Raw genomic sequence first — 15,413 nt, 5'->3', positions numbered from 1 at the left:
GCAAGTTAGTCACACTCACAAACACTGTATGAAATCTCTCTAAAAAAGAAAGAAAGAAATCAAGAAAAAATGTGTTTGTGCCAAAGGGACAGACTTTGAAGGCTATGCGGGGATGGGGGTGGAGATGGGGAAGGAAAGAGAGGTGGGAAGTAGGGGGAGAAAAGTAAATAAATAAAGGCTCACATACATGAAGGGTCTTTCTGGGATACTCTCAGTGTTGTGTTTCTTGACCCGTGGGTGGTGACCTGGGTATTGATATTCTTCAAATGAATTGAACTGTACAACTGTGCTTTCTATAGTTTTCACTATGTATATTATAATCCATAATAAAATTTTAAAAACTGAAAAAAAACCAAAAAAAAAAACAATGACAGGATAGAAAGAAAGCTCAGATGAGGATCCTGTACTTGCTCTTAATTGGAGAGTAGCTAAAGCAAATGGAAAAAAGGATGAAATCAAAGAGCTGAACAGAAAATCTCAAATGGCACCTCAAAAGACAAAATGAAATATTATAATAAAATAAACAAAAACCTAGAATTAGAAACCCAAAAGGGAAGAACATGCTCAGCAAATATTAAAGTGAGCAAACTCAGGAACATTTCCAGTCATCAAGTTGCAATATTGAAAGACTCTATTGACCAAATGAAAATGGTGAAGCTAGGCTTAAGGGTTTCAACGGCTTCTTCCTCTGAAGGGCAGTGCAGGTCTTTCCTTCGTGTTCTGAAGTAGAGTGCAGCATTAGGATTGTAGGAAGGCTAATTAACAACCTGCCGGATGCAGATGACACACCCTGCTTACTGAAAGTGAGAAAGACTTGAAGCACTTGCAGATGAAGATCAAGGATGGCAGCCTGCAGTATGGATGACAACTCAATGTGAGGAAGACCAACATCTGCGTAACTGGACCAATTGGTAAATGGAGAAAAGATTGAAGTTGTCAAGGATTTTCTCTAACTTACATCCACAATCAGTGCTCATGGAAACGGTAGTCAAGAGATCAACAGACACACTGCATTTTGTAATCTGCTGCCTGAACCTCTTTAGAGTATTGGCGAGCAAGGATGCTCCTTCGAAGACTTAGGTGACACTGACCCTTCATTATTCGGTCACATGGTACTCTATTCCCTCATATGTATATGAAAGCTGGACATTGAATAAAGAAGACTGTAGAAAAATCAATGCATTTAAAATGTGGTGCGGGAAAAAGTAAGGCCAGAGTGTTCCTTAGATGTAAGAATGGCAAGACTTATATACTTTGGGGATATTATCAGATGAGACCAGTACCCAAAGCAGGACACTTTGTTTGGAGGGACAGTGGAAGGAAAGCGGAAGAGAGGAGAACTTTCAGGAGATGGATGGACACAGTGCTGCAACAATGGGCTCAGGCACAGGGACAATTGTAAGGAGGCTCAGAACTACGCGGTGTCCATTCTGTTGTGCACAATGCTGTGATGGGTTGTTGCTGATTACATGGCACCTAACAAGAGCATCAGTAAGTATACTTCTCCTCCTAATTTCTCTTTGAGTAATGCTGTACTTCAAAGATAATTCCTTTAAGTTCCAACCTAACTTCTGATGTTGTCTCCTTCAATTTCATGCTCAATCTGAGCAATTTATTTCTCTAAACCAGTAACATTCACCATAATCACCCTTTATTTTAATACTTAACTTTTGTTTGATGGTTGGTTTTATTTTACCGAATATAATATTTATTTGTTAGCTTTTGGTTTATGAGCTCACATTGAATGTAAATTCCAAAAACAAAAGTTTCAGGGTGTTCATAGCTGTCTCCTCCATCATTAGGAGTGGGGGATCATAATGAAATGTTGTTAAATAAATGAATTTTTCAAATTCTGAATGAAAAAAACCCTCAGCTTTCATGACATTAGTACCCAGACAATCTCTAGCAGATCACAAATATCAATACATAACTTTTACTAATGCACTTGAAACAGAGTTCCAAGGAATTGCAAGAGTTCACATTATTAAAAAGATTGAGCCATCATCAGAAAGACTGTTTGTAATATTGTTTTCCTGCTCCCTCCCTGCCACTACCATCTTGTGAAAGAGAATGCACTGGGTGCTCTTCCAAAACGTAAAACAGGAGAGCTTCTGAAACCTGAGAAAGAGGCAGAGTATCAAGATACCTTATTTATAAGATGTTATGCTGGGAATAGGAATCCATGTGGTAGAGACTAACTGTGATGTGAGAGAACTTGGAGGATATGCCATATCAGAGTCAGAATTCAGGTTTCAAGTCTCTTCTAGAATGTCACAGGCATTATGCATTGTTAAAAAGCTGCCAGCTCCTTGCCATCCCTGGAAGAAATGCCATCTCCTTGATGGGTGAAGTAATTTTTTCTGCTGATCTCTGCAAGTTCTTGAAAACCTTGGGTTCTCTGGGAAAATGAATGCACCATATTATGGGTGTGAAGCCATAAAATATAACTGCTTACTCATGCTAATTAAACATGATTTGGCAACACAAAAGATCTATATCAAAGTTTCAAATTAAATACAGTGAAAACATGTTGCTTAAAATATGTGAAATTATAGATGATGCTGAATAAAATAACTCAGACTGACTAACAACCTAATGATTGGCAGTTGAAACTCACCCAGTGGCACTGTAGAAGAAAGCTCTGACAAGGACCTGTCATGGATGAGTGTTCCACTCTGTAATCGATGGGACCATCATGAGTCAGAATTACCTCGATGTCAACTTTTTAATTTTTTTTAAAGTTTAGTTTATTTCTCAAATTTTAAATCACTGATTCTAGTATTTCACTATTATTTCTTATAACCTATATTTGAAAAAAATAAATTGTATAAGAATATTTCACATCAAAAGTCCCTCAAAACTATACCATCTACAACTCATCCCTCCAGATCCATTCTTTCAAATGATCCCATTTAGAAAAGTTCCATCTCTGTTTTTATCTCTCTAGTTTTCATTCACCATTTTCACCTGTTTCATTTTTTTTCCTGAGTTCTTTTTTATTTTTATTTTTTTTTTATTTTAACAATTTATTGGGGTTCATACAATTCTTTTCACAGTTCATATATATACATACATCAATTGTATAAAGCACATCTGTACAGTCTTTGCCCTAATCATTTTTTTCTCTTTTCTTCTTTTACATTTTATTAGGGACTCAAACAACTCTTACCACAATCCATACATATACATACATCAATTGTATAAAGCACATCCATACATTCCCTGCCCCAATCATTCTCAAGGCATTTGCTCTCCACTTAAGCCCCTTGCATCAGGTCCTCTTCCCCCCCCCTCCCCTTTCCCCCCTCCCTCATATGCCCTTGGTAATTTATACCTCGTTATTTTGTCATATCTTGCCCTATCCGGGGTCTCCCTTCCCCCTTTCACTGCTGTCCCTCTCCCAGGGAAGAGGTCACATGTGGATCCTTGTAATCAGTTCCCCCTTTCCAACCCACTCACCCTCCACTCTCCCAGCATCGTCCCTCACACCCTTGGTCCTGAAGGTATCATCCACCCTGGATTCCCTGTACCTCCAACCCTCATATGTACCAGTGTACAGCCTCTGTCCTATCCAGCCCTGCAAGGTAGAATTCGGATCATGGTAGTTGGGGGGAGGAAGCATCCAGGATCTGGGGGAAAGCTGTGTTCTTCATCGATACTAGCTCACACCCTAATTAACCCATCTCCTCTCCTAAGCCCCTCTATGAGGGGATCTCCATTGGCCGACACTTGGGCCTTGGGTCTCCACTCTGCACTTCCCCCTTCATTTAATATAATATATATATACACATACATATATACATATACACATATATACACATACATACACACACTTATATCTTTTTTTTTTTTTGCATGATGCCATATATCTGGTCCCTTGGGCACCTCATGATCGCACTGGCCGGTGTGCTTCTTCCATGTGGGCTTATTTGCTTCTGAGCTAGATGGCCGCTTGTTCACCTTCAAGCCTTTAAGACCCCAGACACTATCTCTTTTGATAGCCGGGCACCATCAGCTTTCTTCACCACATTTACTTGTTCACCCATTTTGGCTCCAGCTGTTGTGTCGGGAGAGTGAGCATCATAGAGTTCCAATTTAATAAAAGAAGGTATTCATGCATTGAGGGAGTGTTTGAGTAGAGGCCCAAGGTCCTTCCGCCACCTTAATACTTGACCTATAAATATAGTCACATAGATCTATTTCCCCATCCTCCTATATATATTTGCATGTACATGTCTTTGTCTAGACCTCCATGAATGCCCTTTGACTCCTAGCTCTTTCCTCCATCTCCCTTGACTTTCCTCCTGCCCTACTACCATGCTTCATCGCCACCTGGGCTAGAGTATACCTCTTCTCTAAGCAACCTAACCCTTGATCATTTCCCACCAGGCCTGCCACTCCCCCTTCTCTACCATTTGGGGTCCCATGTTTTTCCCTTGTCCCTGGGTTTGTTAACACCACTTCCTTACTCCCCCTACCCCCCCACCCCAAGTCCCCCCGGAACTGTCGGTCCCATTGTTTTTCATCCAGATAGTTCATCCAGCCTGTCGTATTCAGACTGACCTGTGGAGTCACTAACATGCACGAAAACTAGACAGAGCAACACAAAGCAACAGTGTACAACCAGACAACAAAACAACCAAAACAAACCACTGAAAAAGAACAGAACAAAACAGTTCACAAGAGAAAAGCTTGTAGTTAGTTCAGGGATCTTTGCTGGCCCTTAGGAGCGTTTTCCAGTCCAGTCTGTTGGGGCACCACGCCCTAGCCCCAAAGTCCACTTTCAGCATTCCCTGGGGACCTTTCCACTCCATTCCCTTGCTGTTCTGCTGCACTCCCCCAGTGATTTGCCTCGGTGTGGTGGGATCAGGTCAGGTGCAATTCCCACACTATGTCTCCGGTGCTGTCCCCTGTATCGCCCTTAGTCACTGAGGGGCATCATGTCTCATAGTAGGGCCAGCCATGTTGTTCTCTCTGTGGACTGGCTGCTCTACTCAGGAACATCATCATCACGGCCTGGTGGGCCAGGCTGTGCTCCACTCTCTCCTCCTGCCCCTTCATCTGCTCCCGTGTGCTCTGATCAAATATGTCCATCTCCCATAGCTGCAGAGTCAATGTCGTCCTTTGGAACAAATTCTTTTCGGGGGAGGGGCAGGAATCCACTTAATTTATGGTGCTGGGGCCAGCCTCCCAGACCTCTCCACCGGTTCCCTGATGATCATTTCTCTTTTAAAAATTTTAACCATGGTGAGATCAAAATAAAAGCAAGTGACTATTTCAATGAATGAAATTAAGAAAGATGAAAGAGGTCAATATGAAGATAAAAAGGAGAGTTATAAAATTAAGTATAAGTAGGGAGGGAAAGGAAAAGAGAATAAAGTGAGAAAAGGAAAAAAGATAGCAGAAAAGAATAAAGAAAAATACATTAGGTGAGGAAGAAGTGAGACTTAGCCATTGAATTTTCAAAGATCTTCCCTCGAAGAAGTCTTCCCAGCCAAGCTTTATGTGTTTGCCGAAAGCACCCAGAGCTTCAGTTGTCTGCATGAGGTGCAGCATTCAGCAGTTAGATATCAACACAAATTTAGAGGATGGAATAAATATTTAGATGACTAATGAAAGATGGGTTGGGGTGTTGGTTGGGATATGGTAGACTGTCTCTTTATCATTCAGGAATTCATCTAAGAAAATGCTCAATATTAGTTCATACTTCAAGATTATAAGACCATGATTTCCACATTTAGCATGAATTATATTTATCTTACAATATTTTCTTCTTTGCTCTTGTTCTGTGTTATTATCACATGTTGTTCATGATCATACTTATTGATGCAGTTGTGGGGATTTTGGTCTTCTTTACATTTAGTTGTAATCCATACTGAAGGGTGAAATTCTTGATCTTCTTCAACAAATGTTTCAAGTCTTCCTCTATTTCAGCAAGGAAGGTTATATGATCTGCATATCTCAGGTTGTTAATAAGTCTTCCTCGAATACTGATACCTATTTATTCTTCATATAATTCAACTTCTTTGATGATTGTTCAGCATATGTATTGAATACACATAGTGAGAGGATACAACCCTGATGCACACCTTTCTTGATTTTAAAACATGCAGTAGTCCCTTATTCTATTCACACAACTGTTTCTTAATTTATGCACATTTTGAATGAGCACAATTAAGTATCCTGGAATCCCCTCTCTTCTCAAAGCTATCCATAGTCTGTTACGATTCACATAGGGAATGCTTTGGAATCGCCAATGAAACACACGTAACCTTTTTTTCTGGGATTCTCTGCTTTCAGCCAAGACCCACTTGAGAACACTAATGACATCCCATGTTCCATGTCCTGTTGTGAATCTGATCTGTATCTCTAGCAGCTCTCTGTCAATGTACTGCTGTAACAGCTGTTGAACGATCTTCAACAACATTTTACTTGTATATGATGCTAATAATATTGGTTGACAATTTGAGAATTCTGTGGGGTTACCATGACCCCCAACCATAAAATTATTTTCGTTGCTCCTTCATCAATGTACTTTTGCTACTGTTATGAGTCAGGTGACCCTTTGATAGGGTTGTTCCACCCCCCAAAGAGTTATGACCCTCAGGTTGAGAACCACCACTAGTATATGTGCACATAGATAGATAGATATGGAAATGTTTATGTAGATATGTGTACACGTAGCATAGACATAGTAGGACATGTCTGTGTATTTGTTTGTGTGTGTGACTGGTTTTGCTTCTCTATTCAACCCAGCCTCAGGCAGTGTACCTCTTCTATATTTAGCTATGGTGAAAGGATACAATTTTGAACATGTCTACATGGTGTCATCTATTGCAGATTATAAAATTTCCAGCAAGATATAGACATGTGACATTGCTGAAAAAGACGCAGGCAGTAAAGCAAAGTTTCACCATGCTATTGGTGAATATAAGAGACTAGAGATCTCTGGAGTAATTGCCAATATTTACTTTGGCAATATCAACTGGCATCATCAAACTACCAACAATTATTAATAATACCAAGCATTATTAAGACAACAAGTTAAAGATAGGAGCGAGAGAAAATGTCTACGCAAAGGCATGTGACTCATTTACAGGGGAATTCATGGTATATTTAAAGAGAGAGGAAAGATTGAGGGAGTGCAGAGTCTATTCTGTCATTAATTGATGTTTAATCAATACTAACTTGTACTGAACACTGTAAAGTTGCTTCATAAGGTCTCCATTACTACAATCTTGATGGAAACAAATGGTTGTATGTCTTTTCCATGGCATCGCTGACATTACCAACCTGTTAGTTATCACTTTAGCAACTAACCACTGTCAACTAGAGCATCTTGAGCCATCAGTAGCGCTTCAACTTGAAGTGGGAATTGCAAATAGGGTCCAGAATACTGCCATCCTAAAAGACATAATACAAATTGGGACATTAGACTCTTTGCAGTGGAAATTCACTGACATTATTACATCAAATATTGCATAATTGATTTACATATTTTAAAAATGTCTTCTTAAAGAAACTTTGTTGATTGTGGCTCATAGTAGGATAAAATTTATAGTGGCTTTTACTTGTAGGATAAAGTTAGCTGAAGTGAAGCTGATTGCTTTAATAGATGTTATTGTGTAAATTAAATATTAAGAGATTCAAATGCTTTGGAAAACAAAACTGAATCAGTGACATCTTTACTCAAAATTAAGATTCATAATTTGGTAGCTCTCATGACACTTGCCAAGAAAGGATAGAATGCTTCAGCGAGATGCTGTCTCTGATTGTCAGCAGGCAGTTGCAGGTCACTGCTGGAGTTTTGCCCCTTCCTTTCAGCCTGTACCCTTCATACACAGTAAGCACACCTCGCCTCTGGAGGCGTGCATGTTTCTATGATGCTGAAAAGGTTTCAGCTAGGTCAAAATTAATATAGAATAGAGAAGAATGCCTGGACATCTGCTTCTTCGGGAAATGAGACTCTGAAAACAAAGGTCTTATCAGCAGTCAGTGGAAGGAGTTTGTCCTGTTAGGGATCCTGCGAGGGAGGGCACTCCTGAAGAGCAGGTAGCACCCATAATGAAATCAGGGTCATATTTTGTTTCTAAACATTAAGGGCAAGGACAATCTTCACATAGGCTTCTCGGTTTGCCTAGTCTAATTGTTTTAAATGTAACTTATAAAAGCTTCTCATTACTAATGCAATGCATTTTTTAACGGCTTCATTTATACTATCTTAATTGCCATTCTGATACTTCCTAGCTCACTTATCAACATTTTTTCCTACTCTCTCATTCCTAGATATTTATCTTCTCTTTTTATTGCATAATAATATAAAATATTTGATGTTTCTTGTGAAATGTTTAATAGTCGCTTTCACAAGGATTATATGATATCACCATGGCTATTGCTCTAATATATTCATTATGCTAGGTAGATAGGCATAAGAGATTGATAATTTTTTTATAGTAATGACAACAGGTCAAATTTATTTATGTATAGCTGTTAAATTGTAATGAAAATGACATATTAAATAATTTAGGAAATTTTATATTAGAATTTATTTTAGGAAAGATTTAGGAAAAATCTATATTGGTTTGAAAATTAAGGCTGCAACTTTAAATTGTGACTATAAAAGAAATATTACTTTAGTAAATATTTTAATTTTATTAAATTTCTGGTATTAAAATACTGATGCTTTGGGGTGCTCTTGAGGTCACTTTAGCACAGTAAGACCACATAAAGGAAATGAAGTATTTCCTGGTCCTGCTCTAGCCTCACAGTATTTCCTTGGTTGGGCCCTTGGTTTCAGGCCCTTCAAGAATCAGTGTTATCGAGGGTCTTTTTCCATTCCACTTGGCCTCCACTTTATCAAGCATGATGTCCTTCTGCGGGGACTGGGCCCTCAGGAAAACAAGTCCAGTTTTATGTGATATAATACCTTACTATCTCTTCTTCTAAGGACCATTCTGACTGTGCTTGTACAAAGATCGATTTCAATATGCAGTATCAATAGTGTAATTCAAATGCATCAACTCATATTTGGTTTTTATTCTTCATTGTCCATCTTTCAAATGTATATGAGATGATTGAGGTCCTACAACTTGTGTCAGGCCACCATATACTCTTTATAGTGACATCTTTATTTTTCAATATTTTGAAAGAGTTCTTCACAGCAAAACTTCCCAATGCCATGTGTCATTTTATTTCATGACTGTTTTTCCATGGCCATGGATTGTGCATCTGAGTACAATGAAATTCTTCACAACTTCAGTAATGTTTCCACTTAAGGATAACAAAAGGAAATACAGTTTCACACACACTTCAACAATAGCACCTATATATGATTGCATGTAGGCGTATACAGGCTGAAGGGGTATGGGATTGAGAATGAGTCTATACTAATGCATATAGAAAGATTTGACATGATATTTCTACATGTGTGTTTAGCCTGTGTTGAAGAATGTGGTGGAAGTGTTGGAGCAAAGTTATACAAACTTCTTAGACATAACCAGACACCTTGAATGAATAAGTCATTCAACTTTGAGGCTCATGATTATGGTCCTGGTGCCACCCAAATCAGTTGGATGACAATGACTTGTTCTATGCTGTACTTTGGTGTATAGTAGCTTTGATTTTTAAAGCTTGTGAGTTGTCATCCAAGGCTCAATCATTGTTCATTCTCCATCCAGAGCAAAGAAGAATGAATAAGATCAAAGATATACGGAACTAAGAAGTTCACTTATTCAGGGTCTCCAGGCTTCTGAGTGCAGAAGAGCAGGTGGTGCTAGCAACCACTCTCAGGCACTTTAAAGGGATCATGTTAGAAGACCCTGGATACAGTGTGAGAAACATGTATAACAAGATTCAAATTCATTCAAGAAACCGGTGAACCTATAAGCTGAACAGAATCTGGTAGAACCCATAATACATAGATGCTATGTATAGATACTTTTCAGTTATGAAAGTGGACAAACCCTTTAGTCCCATTTCAGGCAAATAAGTGACTACAAGGGGAACATTAAAGCTCGGAAGACCTTCCTTCCTTAAAGGTAATTAGCCATATGAAGTCCAAAGGGCAGCATTTACCCAAGAAAAAAGTCTGAAAAATTAGTAAAGGCAGAATGGAAATTGGAACTAGAAGGACAAAGTGGAATGGTGATGTTGCATTGTGGGGATTGCAATCAATGACAGGAAACACATATATAAAAATTGTTGAGTGAAAACTGATTTGTTCTATAAATCATCTAATTTACAATAAAATATTTTTCAAATATATTCTTTGATCATCATGTTTCTTTTTGATACAGATTTTAGGATGCTAGGGTGGTTTTCTCTTCTTTCTGTTGAAGAGTTACCATCTTTGATTTTCATCAATAAGGGCTTCAACTCCCTTAGAGTCTATATTTTCAGCAAGCAAACTGTGTCATCTTCTTATCGCAGATTGTTAATTACTCTTCCTCCAGGCCTGACATTTGGTTCTTTTCAGAGTCCAGTAACACATACTATTTCTTAATTTTAAAAGTGTTTTTCTCACATTTAAATTAGCAATAGAAAAATGATAAACAGTTTACTTATTAATAATAAAAACTTTCTTAATAATTTAGCTTCCACTATACTAAACTAATTGCGATTTTCAGATTAAATACTTTCAATTTGCTCTATTTAAAATATTATGGAGTTAAATACTTCACTATCAAGTAGCCCACAAGTAGCTCATGCACAGGTGGGAGGTTTTTAATCCATTTTCTTAGGCATCTTAAATGTTTTCACATTTTTACTTTAACACCCAAATCTGTAACTCTCCAGTATAAGTCCCCATCACTTAGTTGGGAGTAAATTCATGAATACAAAGTTGAAAGAGAAAACACTGATGTATTAAGACCTTTATGTATTAAGACCTTTTTGCTTTTACTAAACTGTTGTACGGCGCAGGCCCAGTTACTCAGTCAGGTAAAATCCTGCTGCCAAACATTAAGTGAACAGGTCTGTGGGCAACAGGGAGGGAGGGAATAAGACACAGACACCCACGCTGTGATATACAAATGCAGTGATCTATAAATGCAATGATCTATAAATGCTATGATCTATAAATGGTGACTGCAACATCTCTGAGGCACAAAAGGAATCGATTGCAGGGAGTTGTGGACAATGGAAGAGGAGCTTCTCTCTAAGCTTCAAGGAGTCACAGAAATAGAGAGCGAATGATTTTCTATAGACGGGAAAATGAGATATGTAGGTGGATCAGGGTATCAAACCATTGTGATAAAGAAAAGGGCATTAGTCGCGGCACAGAAAAGTGAATACATGAGTGAGAAGATCTATGTGGCAGTTCATAGGATCTGCAATGATAGGAAGTAATGACACCCAGAATCCCACAGGGCAGTTCCACCCTGTCCTAGAGGGTCACTTTATACAGGATTGCTGTTTGGTGGGAGCCCGTGTTTGGAGTGGATGCCTGGGAGCGATGGTAATGAGTTCATCAGGACTCTCAAGGAGAGTGAGGACTGGTAAGGAGTGACTTTATTTGTAGATATTAGATTCCCAGGAGTTTCTCGAACAAATGAAAACATTCTCCATGATTTCCAGAGGTCAGAAGTGCGTGTGTCCGCAGGCCGGGTGCTCTCTGAATGCACAGGCGGAAGAGGGCTTCCTGACTCCTCCAGGTGCTGATGATGCGGTTCCTCCTTGTTTGAGGCTATAACTGCCAATCTCTGTTTTGATTTTCTTCACAGTTTTTACATATTCTTTAACTTTTCCCTCACAAGGCAACCTGTCATTAGATTTATGGGCCCACCCTCAATCCGCAGTTAGATCTTCAGAGACTTTTCCCAAAGAAGCTCATTTTCACAGGTTCTGGGGGTTAGCACATAGCTCTCTCTTCTGGAGCCACTATTGAAATTACTACTTAAACAATGGAAGACGCTAAGATAATAAAATCAGATACCTTAGACTCCCGGTACTCGATCACATCAGTACTCAGTATAAGCGAATGTCCATGTGAAATGTCGAGAAAATTTTGCATCAGAGATTGCTTTTTTCATCAGAATCTGGTCCGACACACGTGATTTTTATAAACAAAGGCATTTCTTGTTTCTATCACTGAGCGTTAATTGATTTGTTAGTACGCGTTGTTTAAACCTTTTGCGGCTGTGTTCCAAACATTTTGCTAGACTTGTCTTAGTTTTTGTGGCTTTTGTGCTTTTTATAGATTAAAAAAAAAACAAACAACGAATCCTAAGAAAAAGGCTTTTTTTTTTTTGGCAAAGAATCATCCTGATAAAGAACTAGTTAACTGTGTTATTGATATAGTTGATGATATGTTGAAGATAATTTAGTAAACTCTTAGAAAACACTCAGGAAACACCAACAGCGGTGTTAGACACATTTTTTTGTTTGTTTGTTTTGTTTTTAAGAAAGCCATCCAGGTCCCAGTGAAAAAGGCACAGAAGGGGAAAACCTCCTGAAAAGCCGCAACCAGGTGGTTTTAATGAAGGGGCTTCTCCTTCCAAACGATGACTCTCTGCACGCCTCCTCTCCACTTCCGGCTCCTCATTCATGCTCACCAATCTCAAGGTATTGGCCATACTGTAGCTACTAAAAACGTTTTAAATGTTGTGTGACTCCTTTAAGTTAGACTATTTAACTCTGAACTTGTTTACTTTGAAATTCCTGTGTAATGTCTTGTACAAAAAGGCAAGGTTAGGGGAAAATCTTGGTGGTCGAGAAGAGATAATCCGTTTTCAGTTATTTCCATGGGAAAAAGTGATTCGGAACTCAACTGCACCGAATCTCAAAGCTACTTAATTAGTGTCAAGGTCTGGGGTTCTACTGCAATAAAAATAAACATAAAATACTTTGCATTTGTGATAGTAGTATAGGGGCATATATGAGGACCAGGATATTAAAATGACAATATTTGATGGGACTTAAATTATGAAATGCGAGTCCTGGTAGCATAGTGGTTGAGTGTTTGACTGTAACTCTAAAGCTAGAAGTTCAAAAGTACCAGTGACTCTTAGAAAAAAAAAAGGTGAGGTTTTCTAGTCCTGTGAAGAGTTAATCTCAGAAATTTACAGGGAAATTCTATTCTGTCCTTTAGAACTACCATGAATCAGAATTGACTGGGTAACAGTGAGTTATTTTATGTTACGAAATACATGACCATGGGATACATTTTTAATCTATTTTAGTTTTAAGGATAATGTACTGTACATAAATTTTAAAAAATCATCATGAAAGTATTTTGATATATAATGCATATACTTTTATATCATAAAAGGAAATTTTAAAATTCTGTGGAAAAATGATAATGGAATTTTCCAATAAACATTTTGTGTGTCTATCCATCTACCTATCTACTACCAAACTAGTCATCAATCTAAATATCTAGTCCTGATGGGTTGTGGGTTAGGTGTTGGTCTTTGAACAAGATTAGAAGTTCAAATCCACCAGCTGCTCTTTGGGAGAAAGATGAGACTGTCTCCTCCAGTGAAGGCTTACCATCCATGAACCCCCAAGAAGTAGTTCTACTGTGCCCTAGGGGCACTATGAATCCGAATAGACATGGTGGCAACAGGATACTCACTGCAATCAAGTAGATTCCAACCCATGAAGACTCTGTCAAGGTCCTTGCCTATAAATCGTATGGGAAAGCTCTTTTCCTATGGAGCAATGGATACATTAACCTTAGGGTTAAAAGTACAAAATTTAAAAGACACTCCCTTAAATATATACATTAGATCCAAGTAAAATGAAATCCTTGACAACTCCAATCTTTTCTCCATTTATCAACAAACTGCTTATTGGTTGTGCAGAATTTTGTTTTATTTACATTGAGTTGTAATCCCAACAAGGCTACCGTCGATCTTCATTTTAAAGCTTCACATCTTCTCTTCTAGGAAGCACAATTGTGTCCTCTGCACATCCCACTCACGTTGTTATGCTATTCCCTCTGGGCATGTACATGTTGGAAAGTTAAGAGTGTAGACACAGCTAAGCCTGTAGTCTATATATGACAACAGGGTCGATTATATGTTTATGTTTATTGAGTATAATGACTGGCTTCATATTGATCCCATATATTGATATTTTAAAAATATATTTGTTCACTATCATATTAAATATATATATATATATATATTTATTTATTTATTTTTTTACCCTCTCTGAAACTAGCCCAGGCTCCAAGAGCACTGAGGGGCAGGCTTCAATGTTTCTTTTCCTCCTTTTATGACCACCCAGACCAGTGTTTTGTAAATATATATTTTTGTGTACATAAAACAATGTAGATTAAACTCACTGAGTATTTATAATATGTTAGGTATTCTAAGAAATATTATTTTAAAAACAAATTGATGTGGTATTGTCATTATCTCCTATTTATAGATAGAAATGGAAGCAGAAAGTGATTATATGTTTAAAGCATCTATTGTTACACAAGTAGAGAGTAGTAGATATGTAAATAATCTTAGTAATTTTAAAATGTGTATTAATACAGTTCTCAAAGCTCACTGCTATCAAGTCAACTCTAGCTCTTCGAAACCCTATAGGACAGAGGAGAGCTGCCCTGTGGGCTTCTCAGAGTATAGCTGTCTATAGGAGTAGAACACTTCATCAGGGTATAGCTTCAGAGTAACACTTCTCAGAGTATAGCTGTCTATAGGAGTAGAGTACTTCATCTTGCTCCTGCGGAGATTCCCGTGGTTCCAGATTGCTGGCCTTGTGCTCAGCAGCCCTGTGCATGGCCACCATGCCATCGGGTTTCCATGGGCATATAAGTTCAAATCTATTTGATTAAAAAGTTAACATTTTAAATGAAATATCGTATATACTTGAGTATAAGCTGACCCGAATGTCAGCCAAGGCACTTCATTTTACCACAAAACTGTATAAAAATATGCTTAAAAACTCAGTTTATACACAAGTATATAAGTACATATCAAATGAACAGTGCTATAGTTTATTGTGGCAGGATGGCCGATAAACGTAAGTAGGATTAACTGAAGGGCAGAGGGATAAATGGCTCAGTGAGCCTCACATTGGTTGTTCTGTGTCTCAGTTTAAAGGGGTGCACTACCTGTGGGATGCCTAGCCTGTGGACTGTGTCACTGTAAGTTGAGGTCCCTTTAAGCCCACATGATTGGAATGTTCATCTCTGGAGCTGGGGACTGACAGTTGATGACAGTTGGGGACCTGCCTTGCTGTTTGCTGCCTGGGTATATATAGCCCAGCTCTCTCTACAGAAGGAGACTGGCAACTGGCAGCTCTCAAAACTTGAAGGACTGCTAGTGTCTCACTGCTTTATAATTTAACTGTTAATTTCTTGTATTATCTATCTGTATATTATTTAACAGTTTATTTCTTGAATTATATATCTATCTTTATAAATATATTTATATATAATTACTAGCAATCTGGTTAGTCTT

The 15,413-nt window shown here is 38.2% G+C and overlaps 1 pseudogene; it reads right to left on the bottom strand.

Annotated features, from left to right (window-relative positions):
* The window catches only part of LOC142442442 (26S proteasome non-ATPase regulatory subunit 8-like), a 135,668-nt pseudogene extending 120,929 nt beyond the window's left edge, over positions 1-14,739 (bottom strand).
* Positions 14,740-15,413: the final 674 nt, after the last annotated feature.

This window comes from Tenrec ecaudatus, chromosome 3 (assembly GCF_050624435.1).
Source record: "Tenrec ecaudatus isolate mTenEca1 chromosome 3, mTenEca1.hap1, whole genome shotgun sequence".
Taxonomy (NCBI): Eukaryota; Metazoa; Chordata; class Mammalia; order Afrosoricida; family Tenrecidae; genus Tenrec; species Tenrec ecaudatus.
The sequence above is the reverse complement of the archived record's forward strand: the minus strand, read 5'-3'. Positions and strand labels throughout refer to the sequence as shown.